This window comes from Colletes gigas, unplaced genomic scaffold (genome assembly GCF_013123115.1).
Source record: "Colletes gigas isolate AHSC1104 unplaced genomic scaffold, ASM1312311v1 Colletes_gigas_Sc00006, whole genome shotgun sequence".
Classification (NCBI taxonomy): domain Eukaryota; kingdom Metazoa; phylum Arthropoda; class Insecta; order Hymenoptera; family Colletidae; genus Colletes; species Colletes gigas.
In genome coordinates, this window is record NW_025106635.1 from 7593322 (window position 1) to 7608475 (window position 15154).

The window sequence follows — 15154 nt, forward strand, 5'->3', positions numbered from 1 at the left end:
TTCGCAAATAACGCTCTGCGGATCCCCGATTCTCGAACTCTGATTTTCCCCCGAGCTCCTCGACTCGATTCTTCGAGGCGCGCGCGTAAAATTTACCTTCACCCTTCTCCGCTGCTTTTTCCTCCCGTCGCGCCCTTTCCCGTCCGTCTGGCCGCCCCGCGTCTGACTCTTAACCGATAATTAATTAATCGCGGCATCGTCGAAGCACCACCCCCTGGGGATTGATTCTCGTTAGCGCGTCTAAGGCTACCGGTTGGAAGGAGTGGCTGGCTGGCAACTGTTCCCCGTAAATTGCAGTCTCTGATCTCTCTTCCCGGAATTCCTCTTTGCGAGCGCGTGGAAATTCGCCGCGCAACTTTTTCAGATTTCACGGACGCGTGAAATGTTTTGCAGTCACGGCTGCCGGCGACCGTGCCGCCGGGGGATAAAAGTTTCGCGAAGAAAGAGGAACGGAGAGCGGAGAAGGACAATGGTAATAAGGTTCCGGGCACGGTTTACTAGATACGATGTTTCCCAACGAGCCGTCGCGAACGATACAAATCGAAGATTTAATGGCGAACGTATACTCGATTGAATTTCTTTTGGCTCGGCGCATCGAAACGATTTTCTTTGTCGACGGAGCACGACAGGGTTGAATAATGCATTCTGGGGAAAGAACGTTATATACGGAATTTATCGGCTTTATAAATTGATCGACTCTCTATTTTCATATTATTACTACAGAAAAAGTATGCACGAACCAGTACGATTTTTCAGCTTCTTTCGACGATCTGAGAAAAAAATGTTAATCGATATTTAACACTAGTACTATCGAACTGGTCAAAATTACATATTCGTAAACTCTAATAAAAGTTGGTACAAATTTACCATAATTTTCTATAAGATTTATTTCCATTGTATTATACATTTCTGCAAGTATCTACCGTTTCAATTTCTTTCGTACAAATAAATACACCATAATCGTCGATAGTTCTAGCGTTAACTGACAAGTAATTAAAACAAATTGATTTCTGAATAAAAATTAAGGTCACTGTTATATTTTCAACGTAAACATTACAAATGCTCATTTATCCAACAAGTAAAATTTCCACAAAATGTGTAGAAACGTACAAAGAAGCTACACATAAGACTTTATTACAAATTAGTTCGTGCCTCAGCCTGTACAGTGTAAAGATGTAGTTTAACGGAATAAGAAAGTGTAAAGGCGGTGATTTCGGGAACGGATCGATGGACAAAGTGACCTAGTGACGACGGCGTCCCGGAAATGTCGTAGTTTTATTGGTAGCGCGCGACACACGGTTCGCGAATCGATGTATGCACGCGTGTCGGTGCAACCCGGCCCAGAGAATATTTTATCGTGCATGAATAATGTATCCAGCGGCGCTGATAGCGCGCGGCCCAACATTTAGGCAGCCTGGGCCAATATTGATACACGCTCTCGACGTGTTTCCTCTCTGTCCACGCCTCCCCCGTTCCGCGTTTTCTCTTTCGTGCTCACGTGTACACACGCGTGTCCGTCTGTCCCTTGAGGACCGACGCTCTGGGTTTGTAACTGTTGCCAAGTTACAACTGTCTCGCGACTCTGTCTGGTATGGACGGTTTGTTCAGCGGAACGCGTTTCAGGGACCCAAGGAACGACGTTTGTACGCCAGGATGCTACGTAATGCGTTTCGGGGGTTGATTAACCGTCCGCTGGGTCTGCAAAATAAGTTCTAATAATTCCATTTATAGTATTTCGGCTGGTCGACGTCACATATGCGTCATCTTTCCAGTTATCGATTTAGAAGGTTCGCCTAGCGATATTAAATGTTAAAATAGCCACATCACCGGTGACGCAGTTGGTCTATTCTCGGGCAGGGAAGCAAGGGAGATCGTACGGATGGTGTTTGATACGAATCTCGGGCTGGCAACGACCATAAACGATCAGAGTATTTTCCCTCGGGTTTAAGGTCTGTACGAAAGTAGCTACTAAGAACGGTAAGCACCGTTCCACGGCGATAAACGCATCTGGCGATTTCTAACGGGGGTATCGCTTGCACGGAGAGGGTACTAACGGGACGAAATCGGACTTGAAACGCAGGGCATATCGACAGACGTAAACGGAGACATAATAGGGACCAACTACCCTGTGAGTGTTTTACCTCTCGGATTATTCGCTGGTAAGGGTCACGTTGGTCTACTAAATAATGAGGCACGATGACACGTGCTTAAAGCTTCCGAACAGACAACCGAAGGACCGAAAGTGGCCGGTCTCCAGTCGGGGGTAAAATAATCCAGGGGATTACTACCCCGCCATTAAAAGTAACTGACCCTAATGAACATCAAGTGGAATCGAGCTTCCGCGCCATCCACTCCTCGCGGTGGTAATTAACGTTTCGTAATTTAAACTGCGCGACGCGGGTCTCGTTTTAAATACGAGACGGTCGCTCGCAATTTTTACCCGATCCGACGAATTTCACGGGAATCATATTGTCTCCGGGACCGCGTTATCCGGTGCTGGAAAAAGACACGGGATTCCAGACGAATTTAAAACGATTACACGATGAAATTACCCTCCCGAGAAATTATTGTTGCAAATATCTTTGTCTCGCCTGGTGTTTTCCAGGAACTCGAAGCAAAATTAATAAATAATTTTCCTCCACGGTACGTTCGTTCGCGCTGAAGCTTCGATAAATTTTGTAACGAACTGGTTGCGAAGTGAATATGCATTTATGATGTTTAATAACCCTCACGAGCGTGGCATAGTTCGCGGGATACGCCGGCAAAGAACGAAACGCGCTTTTGTGCCGCGTATAAAAGCGGAAACGCGGCGCGGAGCAACATTTTCCCGTCGTTATAGCAGCGAGCACGGTTTCATTATGACTTTGGCCGTTTAATAATTTGTCGGTAAACGAATGACGAGCGTTACGAGCGAAAGGTGAGATAATTGTTCCAATTGCATCGCGTCGTGGCGCGCGTAATTGTATCGACGCGCTTGTTTTTTTCGTAGAACGTCGAAAACCGGGAGACAACGCGCGTTTAGACGTCGTTGAACAGAGGCGCGTAAACGGAAACTCGAGGATCGTAACTTTCGAAAGGGGGTTGTAAAAGAGCGGGCGAGAAGTGTCTCGTGCTCGAAACGAGGAAATATTCCGCTGGGATTACTTCGTCGGCGTTAAAAGTAAGTGACCTTAATGAACGTTCGCGGCAATCTAGCCACGGTCAACTCTCGCGACTCGACGGAAACGCTTCTCTCCTCGCGCGTCGAATCGTTTAACGTCGCTCGTCGATAATTTGCATAAGCGACACTCGACCCGTCCGAGGCACCGGAGCACTTTTTGCACCTGGGATACTCTTCTTGTCCCGTGGAACACGCTCGAGATTCGGCGATCGATCGAAATTCACGAATAAACGTAGAGTAAATGCACCTACTATCGCGGAATATTTTTTTATCAAGATTAAAAAGCATAGAAATAAATTGTTTGTCTTTAAAAAATTGTTACGGTTCGGTATATTAATATTTAAGCTTCTGACTACCAAAAGACCTTAACACTAAACCTACCACGATCGGTCAAATGAGCTGTTGAATGATTCATACTTCTGTGTTAAAAAGAGGAAGAAATGTGGTATCAAATTCTGGTTAGTTTTCGACGTGAATAGGAAATGTATGTATAGGAAAGACGAAAGAAGAGAATCGTCGGTTTCCACTGTCTTAGAAGAGTCTAGCAACGCGTATTAAAAATAGTTAAATTTTAGACGTGTACAGTTCCGAAACTACTAGGGCTTTATTAATTATTGAGACATCGTTAGAAGCGGTGAAGCTTCCCCTTTAAAATGGTTTTTGGTTTTCGACGATCGGACATTCCGTTTTCGAGATATCGCAATTTATGTAAAGTGGTAATTTTTTAAAAAATTCTCTTATGGCGCTTCCCGTGTTACGGCAGACTACTAACGCGCATTAAAAATACTAAAACTTTGAACGCGTGCAGTTCTGAAACTACTAGTGTTTTATTAATTATTAAGCCATTGTTAACGGCGGCAAACCTTCCTCTTTAAAATGGCTTTTGGATTTTGACGATCGGACTTTCCGTTTTCGAGATATCGCAATTTATGTAAAGGGGTAATTTTTTTAATTCGACTATCTCTGTCTCCGTCGGACGCGTCGCGTCTCTTTGTCGCACGTGCGTCGCACTGACCTACCTTACGGACGTGACTGTCGTGACCTAGTTTCGAGCGTAGTATTTCCAAGAATTTACTACGCACTGTTTACTATTGACGCGCGCGCGGGATGAATGAACTCGCGAGCGCACAACGAAACGTAAACAAACCCTATCTCCGAAACTAGCCACCGCATCGACTTGAAATTAAAATCGCTATATCTCCGGAACTAATTACGCTATCGACTCGTACAAACGCTCATTTTAAAGGGGCTTTTCGTCCCCTATACGATGATTATAACAACTACTATAATTTTTGCTATCTTCTATGTTTATTTTGACATTTACTTTGACCCTCGACTCGAAACCAAAATTTTCATATCTCCGGAACTAATTACGCTATTGACTCGTACAAACGCTCATTTTAAAGGGCGTTTCATCCCCTATTCAATGAACGTAACTACTTTCATAATTTATTTTATCTTCTATGTTTATTTTGACATTTACTTTGACGCTCGACTTAAAACCAAAATTGTCATATCTCCGGAACTAATTACGCTATCGACAAGTTTGACCACTCATTTTAAAGGGCGTTTCATCCCATATTCAATGAACGTAATTAACTTACGAACGTAACTACTTTCATAATTTATTTTATCTTCTATGTTTATTTTGCAATTTATTTTAACGTTACATACCCAAAGAAGTTTCAGCAATTCCTATTGATTACACAACTGATGCACGATGAAAGGGGATCATAAATTCTTTATTGAATTGTAAAAGAATTTAAACTTGTGTACAGGATGTTTGCGTAGTTACTAGCCAGCATCTTTTCGTTTTTTCCGAAAACTTTCTATACATATAATGCTAAAATTGAAAGTACCTTGCCAGTTGACCGATCATCGGGTATTATTTAGTGTTGAATAATTGTACATTCGCGAGAAATGTGGTCGATACGCCGATCATTCCTTGAATTTTTTCCAGTCAGTTACGTTTCAGTTTGGTCCATTTATAACCGTCAGGACCGCGAACGATTCCTGGCTCGCCCCAGCAACGAGACGGGCAAAGCTCAAGGAGGAAACTGGTCCAGAAACGGGACACGTCCTCGCGCGGACCGAGAGAGCACTTTTCTGTTAAATTAATTTGTCGATGGTGACAGATTGAAAAATGCAACGGTCGTTAAATATCCTTTTCTCGACGACCGCGGGGAAGCGTATTCTTCGGGGACGCGTGTTGGTCGTCGGGAATAACTGACCGTAACAAATGTCCGCGGCAATCGGGCTTCGAAACCGGCGCGGCGCTCCCAAAGGAAATATATTGCGTCGCGGTTTCTTTATCGCGGGAATGTTTCTCCTTTCGTCTGACACTTTGGAAAATGATGCAGTCTCGCGGAAAATTCTACCGATTGTTCCACCCTGCGGCCGCTCGACCGGACAACTTCGATACGAGAGACGTGAAATTTTCCAGCGAAATCGATCAGCTACGCGTCGAAAGGAGTCGTTGAAAAATAACGGAAAAGGAGTGATTTCAATAAAAGGTCGTTGAGTTCTCGCCCTCCATCGGGCTTCGCTGAACTCCGGTTAACCAGAAATTGGTGTTCGCGAAAGTTTCGTGTTTCCCAGTTCACGAGACCCTGCGCGAGTATGCTATTTTCCCGAGGCCACTGTTGCTTCGTCCCCGTCCGAGGGACACGGGATCCGCCTTTATTCATGCAAAGTGGCCCACCCGATAAATTCTTGGCAACTCGGGGATTTCGTTCGCAGGGAGATGTAGGTACTCGGGGCTCTCGAACGTCTCGCGTCGCGACGTCTTCGTTACCTTATCGTCCTTTTCTCGAGTAAAGGAACAATGATCTAGAATCTATCTACGTTTATCGATACGACCCTGTAGCGACTTAGAAAAACAATAGAAGGTCGACGATCCCACGATTGTCTCGACGTTTCGTGTTTCGTGTTTCGTGTTTCGCGTCTAGACTAGTTTGACGCGCGTCGAAGAATCGCGCTTTCATTGTCTCCAGCGACGACGCGTTCAAACAGGCGATCGCGCGCGTAAAATTCCGCTCGAAGTCTCGCGGATAGTCTAAGGAGGATTACCCGGTAGTCTGGTTTGTCTTACTCGGTGCGAGAAGTCCGGGGGGAGCAAGGAACTCGGTCGAGTTCTTTCTGGCTGTGCGTAGGTGGTACATTGTTCGGGCTGCGGGCCGCCATTGTGGCGCACAACAATGACGCGATACGGGAACGCGAAATGCTTTGGAAACTCTGACGCGACCGTCGTCGCATTCGTTAGCAGCTCGCGAATTTCAGTTTCGCTCTCGTCAGCCACCCGCGTCTTCGTGTCTTCGAGACGTTCCTCCATTATTATTATTATTATTATTATTATCAACGGGGGAAACTCGTTAGTTTACAGTAATTTACATTTCAGACGTATGGTTAACCCCATCCACCTCGAAACTTGACGATTCAACAGCGTCTTGTTATTTTTCGACCCTTACGTATTACCCCCCAATAATCACGTAATAATTTTACGAGTAAATATTGGATATTATGGGATATATTCGATACGACATTCGTATAACGACAAAAACATTTATTAGTAGACTGCGGATGAAATTTTAATCCACAAAAAATTACAGAATGCATTTAATATGCAAAGATATAAGAAATACTTAAAGTAAGATACGAATTATTATATTTAAGGGTTGAGACAGCCCTCTGCGAAGCTTCCGTTTCATTAATTCTATTAATAAAAATGGGAATTTGCATAAAGGACGCTGTCTATTGTTTTAAACATATACGTATCTAGATTCCGGATATTCCTGAATCTATCGGTTGAATTCTTTTATAGATCCACAGGTACAATAACGCCTGTTCTACATTAGTCGTTTCAGTTTTGTATTGTATTTATAGGATTTCCAACAGTAAATTTTGACAGATTAATCGCAAATTCGAACGTAAAGAGCTTCCCACGTTGTTTTTTCCACGGATATAAACAAAGCTCTGCACAGTCGCGTTATTCTCGCAATTTATTTTTATTCGAATCGATCACGGAATTATATAAATATTGGTAGGAATATTTACCGCGTAATACCGTCGTTGTTTCTTTAAATTAACGTTCCCTCTGCATCGACACGATGAATCGATACCGATTCCCCGGCTGCACGGTTTTCCTGCTAGAAAATACATTGAACGAGCATTCTCGGATTACATAAGCAGGCACTTGGTTTACTCGGCGACGTTAACTGCCGTTACATAAAGGCGCTTCCAATGTCTCGAGCTAATTAAGAGACGTTCCAGCGAAAGAAACTCGGGAATCTGTTGTAACGAGCCTCGGGGTCTCGCTCTCGGAATATCTCCATTTTTGGCGACGATAAGGAATAAGTCGCGAGCAACGTCAGTTCTCGTTAAACACGCGCGCGTTATAACATTCAAGCGTGTTAATTCCTCGACGGGGCGTAGAACGCGAACTTTTCAACCAAAGTTGCTCGATCGAGCAACCATTCTACGCGATGTTGTACAAACAACAACAAAAATAAATGTTTCATTCGCGGATATTTAATTAGTTTTCGCCCCGCACGAACAAATTAACTTCCGCGTTGATAATTTGATTACGTCGCTGGTCCGTTCTATGGAACTCGTCGGGAAAAATTTCGCCTGAGAGGAAATTTAATATTGCGGTATTTTCGTTTCGTGGCGTACGTTTTCTTTTTTTTTTTTTTTTTTTAGTTCAATTATCGTTTCCCTATACGCGAGTTTACCGCGAACGGAAACGTTCGGGATGAATTGAAAGATCGAATGTTCCACGGTTTGTCGAAATTATCGTCCGGGGGCACGCGGAAACGAAGGGGCAGAGATATTACCTTTGACACTATATTTAATTAGAAACCGTACCGGAGGGCAGACATTAAAGGAATATTAATGCAACGCGTTACGTTGGCCGGTGAAACGTGGAAAAAAAAAAAACGTCGAGAAATACGTACGAGGAGCTTTCGTAGCGTGGATTTTCATAATATACTTCGCTGCTAATCCGCTTTACAGACACGTTCTATGGATATGTCCGCAGCGGGAGTAAGCTTTTTCAAAACGGAAGAGAACGGTTTGTCGTGCGTTTTCAGTTGATGAGGGGAATCTGCGAACGGGATCCACGGTGGCGCGCGGCAAACTCGGGAATAATTTTTCAGGAAAGTACTACGCGGATCCGCGTAATCTACGCGCGCGAGGAAATTGCTTGTCCTCGTTGCTCGACTTCCCTCTCGCGAGCGAACGTTCAGCCAACGGTATTCTAACGGTTCGCGACTCTCCCCTCCCTCGTGCCCCGTTCCTCTTTTTCCCTCCGAACACGCGTTCCATCCTCTATTTTTACGCTGCAGAGACACGAGAATTCGATTATAGTCTCTTAGAAGGCGCGTCAAGTTCTTTGAAAGTTTCGCCGGTCGCAGCTTTTGAAAAGAGACCCGTTGCCTTTCAGGCGAATCGTTAATCCTCCGCTTCGGCCTTTTCTTCCTTTTTTTTTTTTTTCTTTCTTTTTGTCCGTCGTCGTGCCGCGCAATTACCACCGCCTTCCCTTCCTGTTCTTACTACGAGTTCCGGAACTAACTTCATCGGTGTCACCGGGAGAGATTGATTTTAACTAAACTTCGCGGGCATAACTTGCTAAGTACGGATTCGCCGCTACGCCGGCACGCGAGAAATTCGATTAATACGTACAGTCGTGTCCTACTTGGGTTAAACGTACCAATCTTCCGAGTTATCGTTTTAAAACCTGCGTCCGTGTAGAGAACGGTGGAATGAAAACGTTGTTATTAGCGTTCAGTGGTCATAAAGCGACGACACGGGAAGTTTGGAGACGAACCGTAAAACCAGCGCGGACTTTTCACGGTCGGCCATTACGGTTGAAAGATCATGACGCGAGTAACGGTGGAATTTGTCGGTGGAATCGCGGGACGGTTCCTTTCAAACGAATTCTTGACACGGCGTAAAAAGACGACTCGATTCGACGCGAAGAGAACCTGATGGTGTGGGGAGGACGCGTTAAAATTCGCATAACCGTGCCGCTCGCGGTATAGAAACGGAGATTGGAGCAGCGGAGACGCGACACGGAATTCCCAGCCGCGAGAAGTAAAAGCAGTCGGAATCGACTTCCGTCGCGCGGTCCGTCGGTATATTTTGAAGTGGAAGTTGAAAAGTGCCGCGTTAGAAGACGAAGAAGGCGGCGGGAGAGGTCGAGGAGGTGGGTTAAAGCACGGGCTCTTACTCATGTCGGTCGCTTTAGCAGCTGCGTGGGTCGTTACTCGTTCCTCGTGGTTTATTCGTGGCTGCTAAGTGCCAAAGTACATCGAAACCAGTGCAGCCCGCAGTTTCCTTGCATAATTTTCGCGTACCGTGGAAATTTGCCCGCCGGCGAGGCGCCCCGCGGAACCCTCCCGCATCCCAATGGACGGAAGAACGGGCCCGCGATGCTTACGGCAAAATAAACATCGACGAACTTTCGACCGTTACCAATATTCATCGACGAAGGCTCGATATTCCGCGATCTCGATCGATCGTTCGCGTTTAGATCGCGCTACTCCATACTTCTTGCTTCGATATGCGATCATACGATAATTTTACAGCCACGTCGATTATTATTGATTTATTAACGGGGCCATTCTACCTTGGAGGCACGAAAAATACATGTTTCTTTGTGATTTTTTTTGTGGGGACTATTAAAGAGCGATTAATTCTAGGTTTTGAGGATATATTTGTTATATATTTAGCTATATTTACGAATTTTTGCAACGCATAATATCTATTGATTATGCTGTTTTTGTTGATCAACGAACAACAGTATGCGACTGCGACTGCGTATGTGATATCTTGTGAACAAGTTATTTGAAATTCAATAACCAACGATATTGTTAATATAGATGAGTGTAGTTATAGCATGAACTATCTTTAGGATCTTTTCAAAAAACGAAAAATGATAAAATGGCAGCTATTTTACGAAATAAAACTGAATATTTTCATACATTCAGCTGTTTTTTTGTTAATAAAAGAAAAAGTATTGCATATATCGCAATTATCCTAGTTCATGCTATAGAGAGACCAGTTCTAAAGATACTGTATAAATTTCATGTTGATATCTAGAATAGTTTTTTTGTTATCACACACGGAGTGCTGAAAAATGTAGTTTCGAGAAAAACAGCTTTAAAGATTCACGTCCAGTTGTTATACCTGCGTGTGGTATATTTTAGCAGGCTATAACTTCGTTACTTTTTCGAATTTCAATTTAATATTTAGCTGATATATTTTCGAGACTTCACACTAAAAGAAAATGGGAAAAAAGTTCAATTTTTTAAATCCTACAAAGTAGAAAGGTCTCTTAACGGGAATAAACCCTTCAGTACAAAGGATGTAATACGTAAGTAACTACAAATATGTAAAATTTTAACAATATAAATTAATTTACGATACTTTGCAAGGACAATTTTAGACTCCAATGATTGTTCAGTTATATCAGTTTCAGCGTGTACAAAATTTGCATTTTATTTACAGAATTCTGAGATCGAAAGGTTACGCGGTAGCTTTCAGAATAAAATAGAGTGATTTCTTAAGTATCTTGATGATTTATTTGGCTATATTTGAATATTATACGATTGATGCGTGTATCGGAATGCTCGAAGCGGGCAAAATTCTGGGCGAACACGGAAGAATAATTCATAACGCGTCGCAGGGAGAGGATTAGGCGCGTCGGATGGCTGGTTTCGGGATTCGAAACGAGAGAGTAGAGGTATTAGCGCTGGAGACGACAGCACGTAAGGCTGGCGGTTAGGCGAGCTGGTCGTGCCGCGACTCGAAGACAGGCCAGAGAGAAACGTTGGACAGAATTTACTGGCTGCCGGCGATGTGTCAATAATCGTCGAGGATGGGTTTCGACATCGACGACCTTTGCCTACGCCGCGACGCTCTTTTCTCCGCTAACGAGCCTCTTTGTTCCCCGCTCATCTGCCTAACGTCAAACAGCGAGAACGTTGCGGTGGATACAGTTGCTCCCAAAAGTACTCGACTACCGGATTTCACTATAAAAAGGATACCAGAGTTTTTTAATGCATTTTATTTTTCTCAACGAAAAGGAATTATGATGGAATCGAGCGCAGGTAAGAGCCCAGCAAAGCCGCTCCGATGACGTTCCCCAAAGACCATTACCGCGTCCCCGCGCAATGCATTTAATATCAAAGGACTTTCATACGTATCAGTCTTCGTTCGGGACGTTAGTTCGCGCGAGCTTTGGAAACTTTGACGGTTATCAGGCCACAAGCAACCACGTTCGAGTTTGCACGCGTCACCGTGCAGGGCACTCTCGATAGTTTGCCAGTCGACGGACCAATTAAATTAGCAAACGCTCGAAAATATGTACGAGTACAGGTGCACGTCCGAATTTTACAGCCCGGGAAAACAAGCTACGCGAACCTCCATTCGTTGTCTCCGCGGGGATCGTCTTCGTACCGCGAATTATACCGTACACCGAAGATTTAAAACTTCTTTTTTCTCTTTCTTTTTTTTTTGTTTCGCGCCATTCGTTCTCCCGAGATAAGAAAGTCGCGTTTCGTGGGCTAGGGAGGAGACACGGTGGAATTCCTCCTCGCCCGCGGCAGCGATACAACGACGATGCTCGTATTTTCGTGGCACGAGCCTCGAAAAATCCGACGTTTGAAATTTATGCGACTATGTATTCGCGGCTTACTGCGGCCGTCTGTTGCCGCGAGAGAATGGCAACGCGTTGCGCAAACTTACGCGACCTCACGCGCCTGGAAAAGGTTGACGGCGCAAGTATTTCCCCTGCACACCGTGTGCTTTCTATTTGTCCAAACCGGGGGGAACAAAAACGACCAAGAATCGATCGTCCATGGTTGCTCGAAAGATCAAACTTGGACTTTCTCTCGTGGTCACCGTTGGAGGCTGTAAATTCACGAGAAAAAAGGAAACATCCTGTGGCCTCTTGAATTCGATTAGAAGGACCAGACCGGGCTATCGCGTCCAATTCTACCGCCTTGTTGCGTTATAGTAGCTGGCAGCCATTAGGATATTAGAATTACCGAGGAAGAACCTAACCCCAGACCTGTCCAGGTCTGGTCAGTGTTACATTACTTGAGATATAAAAAGGTTCGTCTAAACGATAAACGATGCTCGACGCGATCGACAGGAATAAACTTGAATTTAAATTGCACCTGATTAAATAAACATTTGAATCCCCGGTATAAAACCACGGCAACAGAACGTAGAAATCGAAGCGTGTTTGCAAAGCGACGGTACCAGAGGCTGCGATCGGGTATCGATGTATCGGGCAACTAAGAAACCGTAAAATAAATTGATGATTGATAATTGGTTGGATGGTTCGTTTGCCGCGGGAGGCAGCCGACGAAGGTAATCGGTGAAATAGCGAGTACCGTAACCGTTTCGCGATCCGTTGAGTTTTTCGCCTTTAAAGGGATGTAAATGTCCGGCGTAAATTAAAGTCTCGCAAGTGTCGCGAGACCGTATATTTTTCCACGGATAAAGCTTGAATAGCGAGAAACGTAGATCAAAGCGAAACACCGTAATTGATTTGGATTTGATCGATCGACGGGAGGGGGGTGGGGGGTGGGGGGGGGGCTTTCTGTGCCGTCGATGGCAAGAAGGTCTTTTCCCTCTCGTTGTGTTCCGGTAGGGGGGGAAACTTCAATTAAATCAAAGCAGTAACTCAGAAGCGGCTCGAACAATAAGCTTCGAGTGCCGAGGTAAAATGGAATAGCAGATGAGAACGATAGAACCCCCCCGTGTACGATCAAATCCCCCGGTTTAAGTAGCTTATTAATAAAATTACGCGATATAGATACTTTATAAATGCACTTGAATTTCTTTTTACTCTTAAATGCAGTTTCGAGGTAATATCGGACCCTTGATCCACTTTCATCGAATTACTCGTTCGAGCGCGCTTGCGAATAAAAGCTCGACGTCGAAGGTAAAATTTACTTTTTCGTTTCTCGTTAAAATCAATTGTGGTCGTTCGTTTTATCTCCTACGGGAGCAAACGAGTCGCGATCGTTATATGGAAAATCGTATTCGAAGTATTTAATCGGCGTCGTAAATCGGGGTTACGTGGACTCTGAAAGAAATGTAAAAAACAGTCTACGATCGCGAACGGGTTAATAGGTTGGCGCGTGTACGTTGCTCGCGCGAATTTTTCAGTTTATAAACAGCGCCGCGTTCAATTTACACGGAACGGAAAAGGGGGCAAACGGGTTAACGTTCCCGTTCGCTTTCAGTGCCGGAGTCTACCGGGTCGTGGGGGGTGGAAATCCCTCCATTTGTAATCGTTCCTAATGCGGCTTTAGAAAAATCGCGCCATCAGAGGCAACGTTAAACCCAAGGGCAGGCCCTCGAGGCTAATACTGTTTGCAGTTACAGACGAAACTACAACTCGTATCTCTCCTTTTCATAACGGTGTCGTTTGTCGGTGTCTTGGCCGACTACGCGCGCATACAAATCGCCCGGGAAAACTCGAGAAAACCAGTCTCCACGGTTTCCGTTAAAAATATCCAAATAAATAAACAAAGATAAGAAGTAATAAATGTAATACCAAGCGCGTACACTTCTTCACCGCTGAAATATTTCTTTTTACCGAGGGGACGAAACCGGGGACGCTTGTTCCAACGTCGTTTCATGTAACATTAATCTCGTGTCGTACAGTGACGAGTCTGACTCGTTACAAGTTTCACAGTCATTAGTCTACTCGCTTTATATCGCAAGAATGATTTATCGGGAAATCAAGAAAACTGGTACGATAGTGTTCGGATTATCTATAACTATAGTAGAAGGTGGAAAAATTTCTCGGTGAAATTAAAAAATTCCAAATCATTCTAGAAAAATTATTTTTAGTTGCAGGGGTCAATTACAATCATTTTTTGTCATTACGCTTACCCTCGAAATCTTAGCCACTTTCGAGAAAAAAATTCCAGTATGTGAGAAATTTTTCGGTGAATAAAAAAAGTTTCAAATCGTTCTAAAAAAATTATTTTTAGCTAGAAGGGCCAATTACAATCATTTTTTGGTGAATAGACATACCCGCGAAATCCTAACCAGTTTCGAGAAAAAAATTCAGAAATGTGGTCATTTTCGGCGAAATTAAAAAATTTCGAATCACTATAAAAAAATTAGTTTTGGTTAGAGGGGTTAATTACAAGCATTTTTGGCGAATAGACATACCCGCGAAATCCTAACCAGTTTCGAGAAAAAAATTCAGGAATGTGGTCATTTTCGGCGAAATTGAAAAATTTCAAATCTTTATAAAAAAAAATATTTCTGGTTACAGGGGTCAATCACAATTATTTTTGGTCAATAGACATACCCCCGAAATCCTACTCACTTTCGAGAAAAAAATTCCAGTATGTGTGAAATTTTTCGACAAAATTAAAAAATTTCAAACGGTTCTAAAAAAATTATTTCTGGTTGCAGGGCTCAATCACAATTATTTTTGGTCATTACACTTAACCCCGAAATCCTATCCACTTTTAAGAAAAAAATTCATTACTGAAAATATAATGTCTGACCATACGTACACCTATTCCCCTTAAATTTTTCGGCGAAATTAAAAATTGTCAAATCGTTCTAAAAAAATTATTTCAAGTTGCAGGGGTCAATCACAATCATTTTTGGTGAATACACTAACCCCCGAAATCCTACTCATTTTCGAGAAAAAAATTCATTACTGAAAGTATAATGTCTGACCACTGTTCTGTGATTATATTCCTCGTTTTTATCACTTCTTATGTAGATGTCCAATTATCCGGCATGTAAAATTTCAATGGGAGATTTTGGAAGCCAAAATACGACGAGAATCAAGAATACCAATTTGTTGATTGAGGCTTGGACACGCTCGAGGAATTATTTGAAATGGAATTGTACGTCAAGGGGTTGACTTTCGAAGGAAGCTGGAGGTAGAAGGCACTGCAGGCCGCTATTTGTTTCTGTTGCGGTGGTTCGCGGACTGTTTGCGAACAACGT